Below are 22,146 nucleotides of genomic sequence, written 5' to 3' on the forward strand. Positions count from 1 at the left end.
TCCGCAGCATGTCAATTCTTTGTGCGGATTCCGCTGCGGGTTTACACCTGCTCCAATAGAAATCTGCAGATGTAAACCCGCAGCGGAATCCGCAATAGAAACCGCAATAAATCCGCAGGAAAAATCCGCAACCCTCACCGATACGTGTGCACATAGCCTTACACAGAAGCCCCCTGGATGGTGCCTGGAGATAACTCTGCCCCAAGAGCTTATTTTAAATGTAAGGGGGAGTTGCCAGTGTGATGGGACAATATTACCAGTGTGATATGACATGGTTACCAGTGTAATGGCCGCTCTCTGCTCTCCTGATAACAGACACATCTGCAAGTTCACCTCAGCTCCACCTTCCATCTCACAGGCAGACATGGTGCAATATTGTTGTAATGCAGCAGAGCTGAGAGATAAGCAAAAATGTGTTTGCAAGAAGACCAATTTCATTTCTCCAGTTCTGTGTTGGTTACTTGTCTCACTGGTAACTCCCCTACATCTATATATATAATTGTCTAAGGGGCACTTCCGTCTGTTTGTCTGTCTGTCACGGAAATCCCAAGTTGCAGATTGGTCGCGGCCAGCGGCTGTGACCAATCAGCGACGGGCACAGTCCGGCCGCGAAATGGCCGCTCCCTACTCCCCTGCAGTCAGTGCCCCCTCCATACTCCCCCCAGTCAGCGCCCACCGCCCACATAGCTTTTTAGCAGTCCGTTAAACCGACTGCGTTACACCGCGGCATAACATGGTGTAACGCAGTCTGTTAACGCTGCTATTAACACTGTGTGACAAACTTTTTACTATTGATGCTGCCTATGCAGCATCAATAGTAAAAATATATAATGTTAAAAATAATTAAAAAATAAAAAATGGTGCTATTCTCACCTTCCGACGTCCACCGATGCGCGTGAGTGGCTCGCGTGCATCAGTGGACCCCAGAGGGTGAGTATATAACTATTTTTTATTTTAATTCTTTTTTTTTTTAACAGAGATATGGTACCCACATTGCTGTATACTACGTGGGCTATGTTATATTCTGCGTGACTGATATATACTACGTGGGCAGTGTTATATACTGCGTGGGCTGTTATATACTACGTGGCTGCTATATACCACATGGCTGTGCTATATACTACATGGCTGCTATATACTACGTGGCTGTGCTATATACTACATGGCTGTGCTATATACTACGTGGCTGTGCTATATACTACGTGGCTGTGCTATATACTACGTGGCTGTGCTATATACTATGTGGCTGTGCTATATACTACGTGGCTGTGCTATATACTACGTGGCTGTGCTATATACTACGTAGCTGTGCTATATACTATGTGGCTGTGCTATATACTATGTGGCTGTGCTATATACTATGTGGCTGTGCTATATACTATGTGGCTGTGCTATATACTATGTGGCTGTGCTATATACTATGTGGCTGTGCTATATACTATGTGGCTGTGCTATATACTATGTGGCTGTGCTATATACTATGTGGCTGTGCTATATACTATGTGGCTGTGCTATATACTATGTGGCTGTGCTATATACTATGTGGCTGTGCTATATACTATGTGGCTGTGCTATATACTATGTGGCTGTGCTATATACTATGTGGCTGTGCTATATACGCTATATACTACGTGGCTGTGTTATATCCTGCACACCGAACCCCTGACATCCTGCGACCAATCAGCGACAGACGCAGTACAGCCACGAATTGACGCGGGATTTAAACCACGCTTCGCTGATTGGTCGCGCCCAATCAGCGATATTGCGCAGTATTTAAACACCGCTTCGGTCATTGGTCGTGGCCGGCTGGCTGCGACCAATCAGGCACAGTCCGGCCGCAAATTGACGCCAGATTTGAACCATGCTTCGCTGATTGGTCGCGCCCGGCTGGCCAATCAGCGATATTGGCGCGGAATTTAACCCCCACTCACAGCGCGACGTACATACATAGATACATATTCTAGAATATCCGATGCGTTGGAATCGGGCCACCATCTAGTGTGATATAAGCTCTGGAGGCAGAGTTATCTCCAGGCACCATCCGCCCCCAGAGCCCGGAAGAGGTCACTTATATAAAAAGTGATAAGATTTCTCAGCAACAACACAGCTGATATGAGACACACAGGGAGGACTGTTTTCAGCAGTCTATAACCTGCATGCCATATTAATAGTTCAGATAGGTCAAATGTTGTGATAGATTCCCTTTAAATTTCTGTTCAGCTGCTCAGAGTAGCCAGGGCTGATATATTTCCTTTTATAATAGTGTCTGTCAGTTTTCCATCTGGGCTCCAACATTGTTGCCATATATCAAAATACTGTAACTTTCCCACAGAAGCCTAGACCATAAATGTGAACCAGAGTTTTTGTACCAAATGGCTTGTTTCCATACTACATAAAGGCATCTTTGCCTGCATCACCTCTCCTTGACAAATAATTCAGTCATTTGTCACCTTGTAAACAATAATGATGACATGCCAGTGATGTAATGCAACAGCATGTGTTACCTGTATACTCCTACATCACCAGAACATCCCCGTATCTACACACACACACACACACACACACACACACACACACACACACACACACACACACACACACACACACACACACACACACACACACCCGTGACTGTACACAAGTGGTGGGAATACAGCTTTATCTAGACTCTCTGTATCTTAGGGTATGGAGGCTTGTGTTCAGCTACTATTGTAAAGCACTTCTTCCCTGGCAAAGTAAAATGTCTGAGATGTGTCCTTATATTGCCCTTGCCTCTTGCACATTGCTGTCATGGAGATCTATGTCACAGTTCCTGTTTGTTTACTGCCATATGTTTTCATGTCCTCTTTAAGTGCTATCGTCTCCTCTCTTTACCCAGGCTTTATTTCCATGTTCTCTGCTGCTGCACTACTCAAAGTGTAAAAACAAGCTAAGGCACAAATCTTAGAACGTTAAAGGGTTATTCCCACAATGGCAGTGTTCGTCACAAAGCACGTGACTGCATAACTATTGGTAACATAGAGATCAAGCCAAATTGAATTGAATGGCAGATTTCTTCTCTTCTACATTTCCCTGCAGCACACTGCTTCTCAGTTATAACACTGTAAAATGAGGACCTGTGCAGCAAATCCATACTTGTAGCTTAGGTGTCTTTTATGGGAAGAATAAGTCACTATAAAGACGTGGCATATGTAAAATTCAGAAATAACTCATCAGAGCCCAGTGTAGCACAACTGCTGGGCTGCGCTTTGAGGCCAATGTATAGGGTGGCACAACTGAGTCTGTCGCATCACACATCTGCTGTGCTGCACTGTGAGCAGTGTGTGATCACTACACTGCTGGGTCCTGCACATCACACATCTGCTGTGCTGCACTGTGAGCAGTGTGTGATCACTACACTGCTGGGTCCTGCACATCACACATCTGTGCTGCACTGTGAGCAGTGTGTGATCACTACGCTGCTGCGTCCTGCGCATCACACATCTGCTGTGCTGCACTGTGAGCAGTGTGTGATCACTACGCTGCTGGTTCCTGCGCATCACACATCTGTGCTGCACTGTGAGCAGTGTGTGATCACTACGCTGCTGGGTCCTGCACATAACACATCTGTGCTGCACTGTGAGCAGTGTGTGATCACTACGCTGCTGGGTCCTGCACATCACACATCTGTACTGCACTGTGAGCAGTGTGTGATCACTACGCTGCTGCGTCCTGCACATCACACATCTGTGCTGCACTGTGAGCAGTGTGTGATCACTACGCTGCTGGGTCCTGCACATCACACATCTGTACTGCACTGTGAGCAGTGTGTGATCACTACGCTGCTGGGTCCTGCACATCACACTTCTGTGCTGCACTGTGAGCAGTGTGTGATCACTACGCTGCTGCGTCCTGCACATCACACATCTGTGCTGCACTGTGAGCAGTGTGTGATCACTACGCTGCTGGGTCCTGCACATCACACATCTGTACTGCACTGTGAGCAGTGTGTGATCACTACGCTGCTGGGTCCTGCACATCACACTTCTGTGCTGCACTGTGAGCAGTGTGTGATCACTACGCTGCTGGGTCCTGCACATCACACATCTGTGCTGCACTGTGAGCAGTGTGTGATCACTACGCTGCTGGGTCCTGCACATCACACATCTGTGCTGCACTGTGAGAAGTGTGTGATCACTACGCTGCTGGGTCCTGCACATCACACATCTGTGCTGCACTGTGAGCAGTGTGTGATCACTACGCTGCTGGGTCCTGTACATCACACATCTGTGAGCAGTGTGTGATAACTACGCTGCTGGGTCCTGCACATCACACATCTGTACTGCACTGTGAGCAGTGTGTGATCACTACGCTGCTGCGTCCTGCACATCACCCATCTGTGCTGCACTGTGAGCAGTGTGTGATCACTACGCTGCTGGGTCCTGCACATCACACATCTGCTGTGCTGCACTGTGAGCAGTGTGTGATCACTACGCTGCTGGGTCCTGCACATCACACATCTGCTGTGCTGCAGTGTGATCACTACGCTGCTGCGTCCTGCACATCACACATCTGTGCTGCACTGTGAGCAGTGTGTGATCACTACGCTGCTGGGTCCTGCACATCACACATCTGTGCTGCACTGTTGGCAGTGTGTGATCACTACGCTGCTGCGTCCTGCACCTCACACATCTGTGCTGCACTGTGAGCAGTGTGTGATCACTACGCTGCTGGGTCCTGCGCATCACCCATTTGTGCTGCACTGTGAGCAGTGTGTGATCACTACGCTGCTGGGTCCTGCACATCACACATCTGTGCTGCACTGTGAGCAGTGTGTGATCACTATGCTGCTGGGTCCTGCACATCACACATCTGTGCTGCACTGTGAGCAGTGTGTGATCACTACGCTACTGGGTCCTGCACATCACACATCTGTGCTGCACTGTGAGCAGTGTGTGATCACTACGCTACTGGGTCCTGCACATCACACATCTGTGCTGCACTGTGAGCAGTGTGTGATCACTACACTGCTTGGTCCTACACATCACACATCTGTGCTGCACTGTGAGCAGTGTGATCACTACACTGCTGGGTCCTGCACATCACACATCTGTGCTGCACTGTGAGCAGTGTGTGATCACTACGCTGCTGGGTCCTGCACATCACACATCTGTGCTGCACTGTGAGCAGTGTGATCACTACACTGCTGGGTCCTGCACATCACACATCTGTGCTGCACTGTGAGCAGTGTGTGATCACTACGCTACTGGGTCCTGCACATCACACATCTGTGCTGCACTGTGAGCAGTGTGTGATCACTACGCTGCTGGGTCCTGCACATCACACATCTGTGCTGCACTGTGAGCAGTGTGTGATCACTACGCTACTGGGTCCTGCACATCACACATCTGTGCTGCACTGTGAGCAGTGTGTGATCACTACGCTGCTGGGTCCTGCACATCACACATCTGTGCTGCACTGTGAGCAGTGTGTGATCACTACGCTGCTGGGTCCTGCACATCACACATCTGTGCTGCACTGTGAGCAGTGTGATCACTACACTGCTGGGTCCTGCACATCACACATCTGTGCTGCACTGTGAGCAGTGTGTGATCACTACGCTACTGGGTCCTGCACATCACACATCTGTGCTGCACTGTGAGCAGTGTGTGATCACTACGCTGCTGGGTCCTGCACATCACACATCTGTGCTGCACTGTGAGCAGTGTGTGATCACTACACTGCTGGGTCCTGCACATCACACATCTGTGCTGCACTGTGAGCAGTGTGTGATCACTACGCTGCTGGGTCCTGCACATCACACATCTGTGAGCAGTGTGTGATAACTACGCTGCTGGGTCCTGCACATCACACATCTATGCTGCACTGTGAGCAGTGTGTGATCACTACGCTGCTGGGTCCTGCACATCACACATCTGTGCTGCACTGTGAGCAGTGTGTGATCACTACGCTGCTGGGTCCTGCACATCACACATCTGTGAGCAGTGTGTGATAACTACGCTGCTGGGTCCTGCACATCACACATCTGTACTGCACTGTGAGCAGTGTGTGATCACTACGCTGCTGCGTCCTGCACATCACCCATCTGTTCTGCACTGTGAGCAGTGTGTGATCACTACACTGCTGCATCCTGCACATCACACATCTGCTGTGCTGCACTGTGAGCAGTGTGTGATCACTACACTGCTGCGTCCTGCACATCACACATCTGCTGTGCTGCACTGTGAGCAGTGTGTGATCACTACACTGCTGGGTCCTGCACATCACACATCTGTGCTGCACTGTGAGCAGTGTGTGATCACTACGCTGCTGGGTCCTGCGCATCACACATCTGTGCTGCACTGTGAGCAGTGTGTGATCACTATGCTGCTGGGTCCTGCACATCACACATCTGTACTGCACTGTGAGCAGTGTGTGATAACTACGCTGCTGGGTCCTGCACATCACACATCTGTGCTGCACTGTGAGCAGTGTGTGATCACTACGCTGCTGGGTCCTGCACATCACACATCTGTGAGCAGTGTGTGATAACTACGCTGCTGGGTCCTGCACATCACACATCTGTACTGCACTGTGAGCAGTGTGTGATCACTACGCTGCTGCGTCCTGCACATTACACATCTGTGCTGCACTGTGAGCAGTGTGTGATCACTACGCTGCTGGGTCCTGCACATCACACATCTGTGCTGCACTGTGAGCAGTGTGTGATCACTACGCTGCTGGGTCACGCACATCACACATCTGTGCTGCACTGTGAGCAGTGTGTGATCACTACGCTGCTGGGTCCTGCACATCACACATCTGTGAGCAGTGTGTGATAACTACGCTGCTGGGTCCTGCACATTACACATCTGTGCTGCACTGTGAGCAGTGTGTGATCACTACGCTGCTGGGTCCTGCACATCACACATCTGTGCTGCACTGTGAGCAGTGTGTGATCACTACGCTGCTGGGTCCTGCACATCACACATCTGTGCTGCACTGTGAGCAGTGTGTGATCACTACGCTGCTGGGTCCTGCACATCACACATCTGTGAGCAGTGTGTGATAACTACGCTGCTGGGTCCTGCACATCACACATCTGCTGTGCTGAACTGTGAGCAGTGTGTGATCACTACGCTGCTGGGTCCTGCACATCACACATCTGCGCTGCACTGTGAGCAGTGTGTGATCACTACACTGCTGGGTCCTGCACATCACCCATCTGTTTTGCACTGTGAGCAGTGTGTGATCACTACGCTGCTGGGTCCTGCACATCACACATCTGCTGTGCTGCACTGTGAGCAGTGTGATCACTACGCTGCTGCGTCCTGCACATCACACATCTGTGCTGCACTGTGATCACTACACTGCTGGGTCCTGCACATCACCCATCTGTTCTGCACTGTGAGCAGTGTGTGATCACTACGCTGCTGCGTCCTGCACATCACCCATCTGTTCTGCTCTGTGAGCAGTGTGTGATCACTACGCTGCTGGGTCCTGCACATTACACATCTGTGAGCAGTGTGTGATAACTACGCTGCTGGGTCCTGCACATCACCCATCTGTGCTACACTGTGAGCAGTGTGTGATCACTACGCTGCTGCGTCCTGCACATCACCCATCTGTGCTGCACTGTGAGCAGTGTGTGATCACTACGCTGCTGGGTCCTGCACATCACACATCTGCTGTGCTGCACTGTGAGCAGTGTGTGATCACTACGCTGCTGGGTCCTGCACATCACACATCTGTGCTGCACTGTGAGCAGTGTGTGATCACTACACTGCTGGGTCCTGCACATCACACATCTGTGCTGCACTGTGAGCAGTGTGTGATCACTACGCTACTGGGTCCTGCACATCACACATCTGTGCTGCACTGTGAGCAGTGTGTGATCACTACGCTGCTGGGTCCTGCACATCACACATCTGTGCTGCACTGTGAGCAGTGTGATCACTACACTGCTGGGTCCTGCACATCACACATCTGTGCTGCACTGTGAGCAGTGTGTGATCACTACACTGCTGCGTCCTGCACATCACACATCTGTGCTGCACTGTGAGCAGTGTGTGATCACTACGCTGCTGGGTCCTGCACATCACACATCTGCTGTGCTGCACTGTGAGCAGTGTGTGATCACTACGCTGCTGGGTCCTGCACATCACACATCTGTGCTGCACTGTGAGCAGTGTGTGATCACTACACTGCTGGGTCCTGCACATCACACATCTGTGCTGCACTGTGAGCAGTGTGATCACTACACTGCTGGGTCCTGCACATCACACATCTGCTGTGCTGCACTGTGAGCAGTGTGTGATCACTACGCTGCTGGGTCCTGCACATCACACATCTGTGCTGCACTGTGAGCAGTGTGATCACTACGCTGCTGGGTCCTGCACATCACACATCTGTGCTGCACTGTGAGCAGTGTGATCACTACACTGCTGGGTCCTGCACATCACACATCTGTGCTGCACTGTGAGCAGTGTGTGATCACTACGCTACTGGGTCCTGCACATCACACATCTGTGCTGCACTGTGAGCAGTGTGTGATCACTACACTGCTGGGTCCTGCACATCACACATCTGTGCTGCACTGTGAGTAGTGTGTGATCACTACACTGCTGGGTCCTGCACATCACACATCTGTGCTGCACTGTGAGCAGTGTGTGATCACTACACTGCTGGGTCCTGCACATCACACATCTGTGCTGCACTGTGAGCAGTGTGTGATCACTACGCTGCTGGGTCACGCACATCACACATCTGTGCTGCACTGTGAGCAGTGTGTGATCACTACGCTACTGGGTCCTGCACATCACACATCTGTGCTGCACTGTGAGCAGTGTGTGATCACTACACTGCTGGGTCCTGCACATCACACATCTGTGCTGCACTGTGAGTAGTGTGTGATCACTACACTGCTGGGTCCTGCACATCACACATCTGTGCTGCACTGTGAGCAGTGTGTGATCACTACACTGCTGGGTCCTGCACATCACACATCTGTGCTGCACTGTGAGCAGTGTGTGATCACTACGCTGCTGGGTCCTGCACATCACACATCTGTGCTGCACTGTGAGCAGTGTGTGATCACTACACTGCTGGGTCCTGCACATCACACATCTGTGCTGCACTGTGAGCAGTGTGTGATCACTATGCTGCTGGGTCCTGCACATCACACATCTGTGCTGCACTGTGAGCAGTGTGTGATCACTACACTGCTGGGTCACGCACATCACACATCTGTGCTGCACTGTGAGCAGTGTGTGATCACTACGCTGCTGGGTCCTGCACATCACACATCTGTGCTGCACTGTGAGCAGTGTGTGATCACTACGCTGCTGGGTCCTGCACATCACACATCTGTGCTGCACTGTGAGCAGTGTGTGATCACTACGCTGCTGGGTCCTGCACATCACACATCTGTGCTGCACTGTGAGCAGTGTGTGATCACTACGCTGCTGGGTCCTGCACATCACACATCTGTGCTGCACTGTGAGCAGTGTGTGATCACTACGCTGCTGGGTCCTGCACATCACACATCTGTGCTGCACTGTGAGCAGTGTGTGATCACTACGCTGCTGGGTCCTGCACATCACACATCTGTGCTGCACTGTGAGCAGTGTGTGATCACTACGCTGCTGGGTCCTGCACATCACACATCTGTGCTGCACTGTGAGCAGTGTGTGATCACTACACTGCTGGGTCCTGCACATCACCCATCTGTTTTGCACTGTGAGCAGTGTGTGATCACTACGCTGCTGGGTCCTGCACATCACACATCTGCTGTGCTGCACTGTGAGCAGTGTGATCACTACGCTGCTGCGTCCTGCACATCACACATCTGTGCTGCACTGTGATCACTACACTGCTGGGTCCTGCACATCACCCATCTGTTCTGCACTGTGAGCAGTGTGTGATCACTACGCTGCTGCGTCCTGCACATCACCCATCTGTTCTGCTCTGTGAGCAGTGTGTGATCACTACGCTGCTGGGTCCTGCACATTACACATCTGTGAGCAGTGTGTGATAACTACGCTGCTGGGTCCTGCACATCACCCATCTGTGCTACACTGTGAGCAGTGTGTGATCACTACGCTGCTGCGTCCTGCACATCACCCATCTGTGCTGCACTGTGAGCAGTGTGTGATCACTACGCTGCTGGGTCCTGCACATCACACATCTGCTGTGCTGCACTGTGAGCAGTGTGTGATCACTACGCTGCTGGGTCCTGCACATCACACATCTGTGCTGCACTGTGAGCAGTGTGTGATCACTACACTGCTGGGTCCTGCACATCACACATCTGTGCTGCACTGTGAGCAGTGTGTGATCACTACGCTACTGGGTCCTGCACATCACACATCTGTGCTGCACTGTGAGCAGTGTGTGATCACTACGCTGCTGGGTCCTGCACATCACACATCTGTGCTGCACTGTGAGCAGTGTGATCACTACACTGCTGGGTCCTGCACATCACACATCTGTGCTGCACTGTGAGCAGTGTGTGATCACTACACTGCTGCGTCCTGCACATCACACATCTGTGCTGCACTGTGAGCAGTGTGTGATCACTACGCTGCTGGGTCCTGCACATCACACATCTGCTGTGCTGCACTGTGAGCAGTGTGTGATCACTACGCTGCTGGGTCCTGCACATCACACATCTGTGCTGCACTGTGAGCAGTGTGTGATCACTACACTGCTGGGTCCTGCACATCACACATCTGTGCTGCACTGTGAGCAGTGTGATCACTACACTGCTGGGTCCTGCACATCACACATCTGCTGTGCTGCACTGTGAGCAGTGTGTGATCACTACGCTGCTGGGTCCTGCACATCACACATCTGTGCTGCACTGTGAGCAGTGTGATCACTACGCTGCTGGGTCCTGCACATCACACATCTGTGCTGCACTGTGAGCAGTGTGATCACTACACTGCTGGGTCCTGCACATCACACATCTGTGCTGCACTGTGAGCAGTGTGTGATCACTACGCTACTGGGTCCTGCACATCACACATCTGTGCTGCACTGTGAGCAGTGTGTGATCACTACACTGCTGGGTCCTGCACATCACACATCTGTGCTGCACTGTGAGTAGTGTGTGATCACTACACTGCTGGGTCCTGCACATCACACATCTGTGCTGCACTGTGAGCAGTGTGTGATCACTACACTGCTGGGTCCTGCACATCACACATCTGTGCTGCACTGTGAGCAGTGTGTGATCACTACGCTGCTGGGTCACGCACATCACACATCTGTGCTGCACTGTGAGCAGTGTGTGATCACTACGCTGCTGGGTCCTGCACATCACACATCTGTGCTGCACTGTGAGCAGTGTGTGATCACTACACTGCTGGGTCCTGCACATCACACATCTGTGCTGCACTGTGAGCAGTGTGTGATCACTATGCTGCTGGGTCCTGCACATCACACATCTGTGCTGCACTGTGAGCAGTGTGTGATCACTACACTGCTGGGTCACGCACATCACACATCTGTGCTGCACTGTGAGCAGTGTGTGATCACTACGCTGCTGGGTCCTGCACATCACACATCTGTGCTGCACTGTGAGCAGTGTGTGATCACTACGCTGCTGGGTCCTGCACATCACACATCTGTGCTGCACTGTGAGCAGTGTGTGATCACTACGCTGCTGGGTCCTGCACATCACACATCTGTGCTGCACTGTGAGCAGTGTGTGATCACTACGCTGCTGGGTCCTGCACATCACACATCTGTGCTGCACTGTGAGCAGTGTGTGATCACTACGCTGCTGGGTCCTGCACATCACACATCTGTGCTGCACTGTGAGCAGTGTGTGATCACTACGCTGCTGGGTCCTGCACATCACACATCTGTGCTGCACTGTGAGCAGTGTGTGATCACTACGCTGCTGGGTCCTGCACATCACACATCTGTGCTGCACTGTGAGCAGTGTGTGATCACTACGCTGCTGGGTCCTGCACATCACACATCTGTGCTGCACTGTGAGCAGTGTGTGATCACTACGCTGCTGGGTCCTGCACATCACACATCTGTGCTGCACTGTGAGCAGTGTGTGATCACTACGCTGCTGGGTCCTGCACATCACACATCTGTGCTGCACTGTGAGCAGTGTGTGATCACTACGCTGCTGGGTCCTGCACATCACACATCTGTGCTGCACTGTGAGCAGTGTGTGATCACTACGCTGCTGGGTCCTGCACATCACACATCTGTGAGCAGTGTGTGATAACTACGCTGCTGGGTCCTGCACATCACACATCTGTGCTGCACTGTGAGCAGTGTGTGATCACTACGCTGCTGGGTCCTGCACATCACACATCTGTGCTGCACTGTGAGCAGTGTGTGATCACTACGCTGCTGGGTCCTGCACATCACACATCTGTGAGCAGTGTGTGATAACTACGCTGCTGGGTCCTGCACATCACACATCTGTACTGCACTGTGAGCAGTGTGTGATCACTACGCTGCTGCGTCCTGCACATTACACATCTGTGCTGCACTGTGAGCAGTGTGTGATCACTACGCTGCTGGGTCCTGCACATCACACATCTGTGCTGCACTGTGAGCAGTGTGTGATCACTACGCTGCTGGGTCCTGCACATCACACATCTGTGAGCAGTGTGTGATAACTACGCTGCTGGGTCCTGCACATCACACATCTGTACTGCACTGTGAGCAGTGTGTGATCACTACGCTGCTGCGTCCTGCACATTACACATCTGTGCTGCACTGTGAGCAGTGTGTGATCACTACGCTGCTGGGTCACGCACATCACACATCTGTGCTGCACTGTGAGCAGTGTGTGATCACTACGCTGCTGGGTCCTGCACATCACACATCTGTGAGCAGTGTGTGATAACTACGCTGCTGGGTCCTGCACATCACACATCTGCTGTGCTGAACTGTGAGCAGTGTGTGATCACTACACTGCTGGGTCCTGCACATCACCCATCTGTTTTGCACTGTGAGCAGTGTGTGATCACTACGCTGCTGGGTCCTGCACATCACACATCTGCTGTGCTGCACTGTGAGCAGTGTGATCACTACGCTGCTGCGTCCTGCACATCACACATCTGTGCTGCACTGTGAGCAGTGTGTGATAACTACGCTGCTGGGTCCTGCACATCACACATCTGCTGTGCTGCACTGTGAGCAGTGTGATCACTACGCTGCTGCGTCCTGCACATCACACATCTGTGCTGCACTGTGAGCAGTGTGTGATCACTACGCTGCTGGGTCCTGCACATCACACATCTGTGATGCACTGTGAGCAGTGTGATCACTACACTGCTGGGTCCTGCACATCACACATCTGTGCTGCACTGTGAGCAGTGTGTGATCACTACACTGCTGGGTCACGCACATCACACATCTGTGCTGCACTGTGAGCAGTGTGTGATCACTACGCTGCTGGGTCCTGCACATCACACATCTGTGCTGCACTGTGAGCAGTGTGTGATCACTACGCTGCTGGGTCCTGCACATCACACATCTGTGCTGCACTGTGAGCAGTGTGTGATCACTACGCTGCTGGGTCCTGCACATCACACATCTGTGCTGCACTGTGAGCAGTGTGTGATCACTACGCTGCTGGGTCCTGCACATCACACATCTGTGCTGCACTGTGAGCAGTGTGTGATCACTACGCTGCTGGGTCCTGCACATCACACATCTGTGCTGCACTGTGAGCAGTGTGTGATCACTACGCTGCTGGGTCCTGCACATCACACATCTGTGCTGCACTGTGAGCAGTGTGTGATCACTACGCTGCTGGGTCCTGCACATCACACATCTGTGCTGCACTGTGAGCAGTGTGTGATCACTACACTGCTGGGTCCTGCACATCACCCATCTGTTTTGCACTGTGAGCAGTGTGTGATCACTACGCTGCTGGGTCCTGCACATCACACATCTGCTGTGCTGCACTGTGAGCAGTGTGATCACTACGCTGCTGCGTCCTGCACATCACACATCTGTGCTGCACTGTGATCACTACACTGCTGGGTCCTGCACATCACCCATCTGTTCTGCACTGTGAGCAGTGTGTGATCACTACGCTGCTGCGTCCTGCACATCACCCATCTGTTCTGCTCTGTGAGCAGTGTGTGATCACTACGCTGCTGGGTCCTGCACATTACACATCTGTGAGCAGTGTGTGATAACTACGCTGCTGGGTCCTGCACATCACCCATCTGTGCTACACTGTGAGCAGTGTGTGATCACTACGCTGCTGCGTCCTGCACATCACCCATCTGTGCTGCACTGTGAGCAGTGTGTGATCACTACGCTGCTGGGTCCTGCACATCACACATCTGCTGTGCTGCACTGTGAGCAGTGTGTGATCACTACGCTGCTGGGTCCTGCACATCACACATCTGTGCTGCACTGTGAGCAGTGTGTGATCACTACACTGCTGGGTCCTGCACATCACACATCTGTGCTGCACTGTGAGCAGTGTGTGATCACTACGCTACTGGGTCCTGCACATCACACATCTGTGCTGCACTGTGAGCAGTGTGTGATCACTACGCTGCTGGGTCCTGCACATCACACATCTGTGCTGCACTGTGAGCAGTGTGATCACTACACTGCTGGGTCCTGCACATCACACATCTGTGCTGCACTGTGAGCAGTGTGTGATCACTACACTGCTGCGTCCTGCACATCACACATCTGTGCTGCACTGTGAGCAGTGTGTGATCACTACGCTGCTGGGTCCTGCACATCACACATCTGCTGTGCTGCACTGTGAGCAGTGTGTGATCACTACGCTGCTGGGTCCTGCACATCACACATCTGTGCTGCACTGTGAGCAGTGTGTGATCACTACACTGCTGGGTCCTGCACATCACACATCTGTGCTGCACTGTGAGCAGTGTGATCACTACACTGCTGGGTCCTGCACATCACACATCTGCTGTGCTGCACTGTGAGCAGTGTGTGATCACTACGCTGCTGGGTCCTGCACATCACACATCTGTGCTGCACTGTGAGCAGTGTGATCACTACGCTGCTGGGTCCTGCACATCACACATCTGTGCTGCACTGTGAGCAGTGTGATCACTACACTGCTGGGTCCTGCACATCACACATCTGTGCTGCACTGTGAGCAGTGTGTGATCACTACGCTACTGGGTCCTGCACATCACACATCTGTGCTGCACTGTGAGCAGTGTGTGATCACTACACTGCTGGGTCCTGCACATCACACATCTGTGCTGCACTGTGAGTAGTGTGTGATCACTACACTGCTGGGTCCTGCACATCACACATCTGTGCTGCACTGTGAGCAGTGTGTGATCACTACACTGCTGGGTCCTGCACATCACACATCTGTGCTGCACTGTGAGCAGTGTGTGATCACTACGCTGCTGGGTCACGCACATCACACATCTGTGCTGCACTGTGAGCAGTGTGTGATCACTACGCTGCTGGGTCCTGCACATCACACATCTGTGCTGCACTGTGAGCAGTGTGTGATCACTACACTGCTGGGTCCTGCACATCACACATCTGTGCTGCACTGTGAGCAGTGTGTGATCACTATGCTGCTGGGTCCTGCACATCACACATCTGTGCTGCACTGTGAGCAGTGTGTGATCACTACACTGCTGGGTCACGCACATCACACATCTGTGCTGCACTGTGAGCAGTGTGTGATCACTACGCTGCTGGGTCCTGCACATCACACATCTGTGCTGCACTGTGAGCAGTGTGTGATCACTACGCTGCTGGGTCCTGCACATCACACATCTGTGCTGCACTGTGAGCAGTGTGTGATCACTACGCTGCTGGGTCCTGCACATCACACATCTGTGCTGCACTGTGAGCAGTGTGTGATCACTACGCTGCTGGGTCCTGCACATCACACATCTGTGCTGCACTGTGAGCAGTGTGTGATCACTACGCTGCTGGGTCCTGCACATCACACATCTGTGCTGCACTGTGAGCAGTGTGTGATCACTACGCTGCTGGGTCCTGCACATCACACATCTGTGCTGCACTGTGAGCAGTGTGTGATCACTACGCTGCTGGGTCCTGCACATCACACATCTGTGCTGCACTGTGAGCAGTGTGTGATCACTACGCTGCTGGGTCCTGCACATCACACATCTGTGCTGCACTGTGAGCAGTGTGTGATCACTACGCTGCTGGGTCCTGCACATCACACATCTGTGCTGCACTGTGAGCAGTGTGTGATCACTACGCTGCTGGGTCCTGCACATCACACATCTGTGCTGCACTGTGAGCAGTGTGTGATCACTACGCTGCTGGGTCCTGCACATCACACATCTGTGAGCAGTGTGTGATAACTACGCTGCTGGGTCCTGCACATCACACATCTGCTGTGCTGAACTGTGAGCAGTGTGTGATCACTACACTGCTGGGTCCTGCACATCACCCATCTGTTTTGCACTGTGAGCAGTGTGTGATCACTACGCTGCTGGGTCCTGCACATCACACATCTGCTGTGCTGCACTGTGAGCAGTGTGATCACTACGCTGCTGCGTCCTGCACATCACACATCTGTGCTGCACTGTGAGCAGTGTGTGATAACTACGCTGCTGGGTCCTGCACATCACACATCTGCTGTGCTGCACTGTGAGCAGTGTGATCACTACGCTGCTGCGTCCTGCACATCACACATCTGTGCTGCACTGTGAGCAGTGTGTGATCACTACGCTGCTGGGTCCTGCACATCACACATCTGTGATGCACTGTGAGCAGTGTGATCACTACACTGCTGGGTCCTGCACATCACACATCTGTGCTGCACTGTGAGCAGTGTGTGATCACTACGCTGCTGGGTCCTGCACATCACACATCTGTGCTGCACTGTGAGCAGTGTGTGATCACTACACTGCTGCGTCCTGCACATCACATATCTGCTGTGCTGCACTGTGAGCAGTGTGTGATCACTACGCTGCTGGGTCCTGCACATCACACATCTGTGCTGCACTGTGAGCAGTGTGTGATCACTACGCTGCTGGGTCCTGCACATCACACATCTGTGCTGCACTGTGAGCAGTGTGTGATCACTACGCTGCTGGGTCCTGCACATCACACATCTGTGCTGCACTGTGAGCAGTGTGTGATCACTACGCTGCTGGGTCCTGCACATCACACATCTGTGCTGCACTGTGAGCAGTGTGTGATCACTACGCTGCTGGGTCCTGCACATCACACATCTGTGCTGCACTGTGAGCAGTGTGTGATCACTACACTGCTGCGTCCTGCACATCACATATCTGCTGTGCTGCACTGTGAGCAGTGTGTGATCACTACGCTGCTGGGTCCTGCACATCACACATCTGTGCTGCACTGTGAGCAGTGTGTGATCACTACGCTGCTGGGTCCTGCACATCACACATCTGTGCTGCACTGTGAGCAGTGTGTGATCACTACGCTGCTGGGTCCTGCACATCACACATCTGTGCTGCACTGTGAGTAGTGTGTGATCACTACGCTGCTGGGTCCTGCACATCACACATCTGTGCTGCACTGTGAGCAGTGTGTGATCACTACGCTGCTGGGTCCTGCACATCACACATCTGTGCTGCACTGTGAGCAGAGTGTGATCACTACGCTGCTGGGTCCTGCACATCACACATCTGTGCTGCACTGTGAGTAGTGTGTGATCACTACGCTGCTGGGTCCTGCACATCACACATCTGTGCTGCACTGTGAGCAGAGTGTGATCACTACGCTGCTGGGTCCTGCACATCACACATCTGTGCTGCACTGTGAGCAGTGTGTGATCACTACGCTGCTGGGTCCTGCACATCACACATCTGTGCTGCACTGTGAGCAGTGTGTGATCACTACGCTGCTGGGTCCTGCACATCACACATCTGTGCTGCACTGTGAGCAGAGTGTGATCACTACGCTGCTGGGTCCTGCACATCACACATCTGTGCTGCACTGTGAGCAGTGTGTGATCACTACGCTGCTGGGTCCTGCACATCACACATCTGTGCTGCACTGTGAGCAGTGTGTGATCACTACGCTGCTGGGTCCTGCACATCACACATCTGTGCTGCACTGTGAGCAGTGTGTGATCACTACGCTGCTGGGTCCTGCACATCACACATCTGTGCTGCACTGTGAGCAGTGTGTGATCACTACGCTGCTGGGTCCTGCACATCACACATCTGTGCTGCACTGTGAGCAGTGTGTGATCACTACGCTGCTGGGTCCTGCACATCACACATCTGTGCTGCACTGTGAGCAGTGTGTGATCACTACGCTGCTGGGTCCTGCACATCACACATCTGTGCTGCACTGTGAGCAGTGTGTGATCACTACGCTGCTGGGTCCTGCACATCACACATCTGTGCTGCACTGTGAGCAGTGTGTGATCACTACGCTGCTGGGTCCTGCACATCACACATCTGTGCTGCACTGTGAGCAGTGTGTGATCACTACGCTGCTGGGTCCTGCACATCACACATCTGTGCTGCACTGTGAGCAGTGTGTGATCACTACGCTGCTGGGTCCTGCACATCACACATCTGTGCTGCACTGTGAGCAGTGTGTGATCACTACGCTGCTGGGTCCTGCACATCACACATCTGTGCTGCACTGTGAGCAGTGTGTGATCACTACGCTGCTGGGTCCTGCACATCACACATCTGTGCTGCACTGTGAGCAGTGTGTGATCACTACGCTGCTGGGTCCTGCACATCACACATCTGTGCTGCACTGTGAGCAGTGTGTGATCACTACGCTGCTGGGTCCTGCACATCACACATCTGTGAGCAGTGTGTGATAACTACGCTGCTGGGTCCTGCACATCACACATCTGTGCTGCACTGTGAGCAGTGTGTGATCACTACGCTGCTGGGTCCTGCACATCACACATCTGTGCTGCACTGTGAGCAGTGTGTGATCACTACGCTGCTGGGTCCTGCACATCACACATCTGTGAGCAGTGTGTGATAACTACGCTGCTGGGTCCTGCACATCACACATCTGTACTGCACTGTGAGCAGTGTGTGATCACTACGCTGCTGCGTCCTGCACATTACACATCTGTGCTGCACTGTGAGCAGTGTGTGATCACTACGCTGCTGGGTCCTGCACATCACACATCTGTGCTGCACTGTGAGCAGTGTGTGATCACTACGCTGCTGGGTCCTGCACATCACACATCTGTGAGCAGTGTGTGATAACTACGCTGCTGGGTCCTGCACATCACACATCTGTACTGCACTGTGAGCAGTGTGTGATCACTACGCTGCTGCGTCCTGCACATTACACATCTGTGCTGCACTGTGAGCAGTGTGTGATCACTACGCTGCTGGGTCACGCACATCACACATCTGTGCTGCACTGTGAGCAGTGTGTGATCACTACGCTGCTGGGTCCTGCACATCACACATCTGTGAGCAGTGTGTGATAACTACGCTGCTGGGTCCTGCACATCACACATCTGCTGTGCTGAACTGTGAGCAGTGTGTGATCACTACACTGCTGGGTCCTGCACATCACCCATCTGTTTTGCACTGTGAGCAGTGTGTGATCACTACGCTGCTGGGTCCTGCACATCACACATCTGCTGTGCTGCACTGTGAGCAGTGTGATCACTACGCTGCTGCGTCCTGCACATCACACATCTGTGCTGCACTGTGAGCAGTGTGTGATAACTACGCTGCTGGGTCCTGCACATCACACATCTGCTGTGCTGCACTGTGAGCAGTGTGATCACTACGCTGCTGCGTCCTGCACATCACACATCTGTGCTGCACTGTGAGCAGTGTGTGATCACTACGCTGCTGGGTCCTGCACATCACACATCTGTGATGCACTGTGAGCAGTGTGATCACTACACTGCTGGGTCCTGCACATCACACATCTGTGCTGCACTGTGAGCAGTGTGTGATCACTACGCTGCTGGGTCCTGCACATCACACATCTGTGCTGCACTGTGAGCAGTGTGTGATCACTACACTGCTGCGTCCTGCACATCACATATCTGCTGTGCTGCACTGTGAGCAGTTTGTGATCACTACGCTGCTGGGTCCTGCACATCACACATCTGTGCTGCACTGTGAGCAGTGTGTGATCACTACGCTGCTGGGTCCTGCACATCACACATCTGTGCTGCACTGTGAGCAGTGTGTGATCACTACGCTGCTGGGTCCTGCACATCACACATCTGTGCTGCACTGTGAGCAGTGTGTGATCACTACGCTGCTGGGTCCTGCACATCACACATCTGTGCTGCACTGTGAGCAGTGTGTGATCACTACGCTGCTGGGTCCTGCACATCACACATCTGTGCTGCACTGTGAGCAGTGTGTGATCACTACACTGCTGCGTCCTGCACATCACATATCTGCTGTGCTGCACTGTGAGCAGTGTGTGATCACTACGCTGCTGGGTCCTGCACATCACACATCTGTGCTGCACTGTGAGCAGTGTGTGATCACTACGCTGCTGGGTCCTGCACATCACACATCTGTGCTGCACTGTGAGCAGTGTGTGATCACTACACTGCTGGGTCCTGCACATCACACATCTGTGCTGCACTGTGAGTAGTGTGTGATCACTACGCTGCTGGGTCCTGCACATCACACATCTGTGCTGCACTGTGAGCAGTGTGTGATCACTACGCTGCTGGGTCCTGCACATCACACATCTGTGCTGCACTGTGAGCAGAGTGTGATCACTACGCTGCTGGGTCCTGCACATCACACATCTGTGCTGCACTGTGAGTAGTGTGTGATCACTACGCTGCTGGGTCCTGCACATCACACATCTGTGCTGCACTGTGAGCAGAGTGTGATCACTACGCTGCTGGGTCCTGCACATCACACATCTGTGCTGCACTGTGAGCAGTGTGTGATCACTACGCTGCTGGGTCCTGCACATCACACATCTGTGCTGCACTGTGAGCAGTGTGTGATCACTACGCTGCTGGGTCCTGCACATCACACATCTGTGCTGCACTGTGAGCAGAGTGTGATCACTACGCTGCTGGGTCCTGCACATCACACATCTGTGCTGCACTGTGAGTAGTGTGTGATCACTACGCTGCTGGGTCCTGCACATCACACATCTGTGCTGCACTGTGAGCAGTGTGATCACTACACTGCTGGGTCCTGCACATCACACATCTGTGCTGCACTGTGAGCAGAGTGTGATCACTACACTGCTGGGTCCTGCACATCACACATCTGTGCTGCACTGTGAGTAGTGTGTGATCACGGCATACCTGAGTCGTGCATCGGCACGGTTTTTGTGCTGAAGTCGGCTCACAGATGCATATGAACAGTTGCACATGCCCTCCTCAGGATGGGTAACCACACGTGCGGTTTATCTGACATAATGTAGCAGTGCCCTATAGTGAGCAGAAGGAAGGAATTGCGCACACTCACATGTTGCCATTGGAACTACAAGACAAGTTAAATGACATACAGGATAAAAAGAGCCTAGGGCGGCATCATTAGGGGTTAAAACCTGCAAACTGGACCAGATTGCAGATCTACTTGATTGTCACACTTGAATAATTATGAGACTGCCTTAAGATTTATGGTGAATAACCATTTAATGTAAGAAAATGGCAAACTATTGTATAGAGTCCACCACTCCGTTAGTCACATGTCCATCTGTAAGCTCTGTATTTACCTGCACAAATGTGGTGCATGAACAAATCTGCCAATCTTCCCAAAATGCAGGCATGCTAACTCTTAGCCTAAGTTATCACGGCCAAATAAAAAAACGTAACTTACATCCAGAAAACCCTGCTTGTTTTTTTCTCACTTGAGAAACGTTGCACCCGGATTACTTTTTTTTTTTTTTATATACAGCAGCAGCAATTAAAAAATGACAAGAACAGCTACGGTTTACTATACTGAAGGGGTTGTCTGGAACTTTTACATTGGTGGCCTGTCTTTCGGATGGGTCATAGATGTGTGATTGGTTGGAGGGTGTGACATTCTTCAGCCTCGCCTATCAGCGTTTGCCGGCGGCAGCTGGATGTTTTGAATTGTGGAGCTGCACAGCGCAGTAGGTGGCCAATGTGCAGTACCCCGTCATGGCCCCTAAGCAGTTGATGGAACTACTCCGCAACTCATCAGTTCCGGCCATTGCCATAGACAGCTGATTGGTGGGGGTCCCAGGTGTTGCTGCCCCCCTCTCCCTCCT

The 22,146-nt window shown here is 52.4% G+C and overlaps 1 protein-coding gene across 1 annotated transcript in view; it reads left to right on the forward strand.

Moving 5' to 3' along the window:
- LOC138675041 (guanine nucleotide-binding protein G(q) subunit alpha) overlaps positions 1–22,146 on the forward strand; it is a 183,087-nt gene that overhangs the window by 107,832 nt on the left and 53,109 nt on the right. The window lies entirely within an intron of this gene.

The sequence above is a fragment of the Ranitomeya imitator genome, chromosome 1 (genome assembly GCF_032444005.1).
Source record: "Ranitomeya imitator isolate aRanImi1 chromosome 1, aRanImi1.pri, whole genome shotgun sequence".
Classification (NCBI taxonomy): Eukaryota; Metazoa; Chordata; class Amphibia; order Anura; family Dendrobatidae; genus Ranitomeya; species Ranitomeya imitator.